The following is a 1366-nucleotide window of genomic DNA, read 5'->3' as shown; positions in this document are numbered from 1 at the left end:
CTCATGATTTGGCTTGATTTCTTGTGGCTATATACCAAGTAGAAGAATTACTGGATCATAAGGTATTTCTATTTCTAATTTTCTGAGGAAGTGCCATACCATTTTCCCGAGTAATCAAACCATTTTATAGTCCCACCAGCAATGTAGGGGAGTCCTCATCTCTCCAAACCCTCACCAGTATTTGATGTTTTTTTGTTTTTATGAACTTTGCCTTCAATGCTGATGGGAGATACTATCTCATTGCTGTTTTGATTTGCATCTCTGTAATGACTAATTATCATGAACATTTCTTCATATATTGCTTGGGGGTTTTCCTTGTGTCTGTTCATGTCCTGTGCCCATTTTTCAATTAGGTTGTTGGTCTTTTTTGTATAATGATATTTATTGTATTATATAAATGTAGTTCCTTGTCTTGTATGTCATTACAAAAAAAAAAAAAAATTCCCAGTAGTAGGTTCAAATTTTACTCTTCTGGAGAAATCTATTAATGCACATAATTTACCAATTTTTAGGAGGTCCTGGTCATATATTTTGTTTTTACTGCTTGTGCATTTTTTGTAATGCTTGAGAGTGCATGTATGCCATATACTAGATCCCCTAAGTTTGTCTGTAATTTTTCATTGATGATCTTTATAGCTCTGGGTTTTACTCTTAGGTCTTTAATCCATGTTGAGTTTGTTTTGTACATGGTGTGATATGTGGGTCTTGTTTTATTCTTCTGCAAATGGATTACTAGTTTTCCCAGCACCATTTGTTGAATAGGCTATCTCTTACCCATTTAATGTGTTTTGGCCCTTTATCAAAATTGGTTGACTATATATGGATGGATTTACCTTTGGGGTCTCAATTTGTTCCATTGATCTTTGTATCTTTCATTGTATCCATTCCTGGCTATCTTGATCACTGTGGCTGTGTAGTAATTTTGGTCAGTTTGAATCACAAGGTCAGCAGTTCAAACCCACCAGCCACTCCTGAGAAACTCTATACAGGGTTGCTATGGGTAGGAACCAACACGAGGGCACTTAACAACTACTACTGTTATAAAATCTCAGGTCCTATTTTATGGGGCTGTCTGATTTATGCAACCATTCCTCTGTCAGTTTGCTTTACTGTGGTGAATTGCTTGTTATTGTGATGATAAAAGTTACATTATAGGTATTTCAAATACCCACAGGATCATCCATGAGGGACAGCATTCAACAGTGCTTTCAGACTTAGACTAAGAAGGAGAAATAGGCAATCTGCTGGGGGGAAAAAATTGGTCATTAAAAATCTTATGAATAGCAGTGGAATATTGTTCTCTATGATGCCAGAAGATGAGACCCTCAGGTTGGAAGGCACTCAAAATATAACTAGGGCAGAGCTT

Source organism: Chrysochloris asiatica, unplaced genomic scaffold, assembly GCF_000296735.1.
Source record: "Chrysochloris asiatica unplaced genomic scaffold, ChrAsi1.0 scaffold00190, whole genome shotgun sequence".
Classification (NCBI taxonomy): Eukaryota; Metazoa; Chordata; class Mammalia; order Afrosoricida; family Chrysochloridae; genus Chrysochloris; species Chrysochloris asiatica.
Note: the sequence above shows the minus strand (reverse complement) of the source record.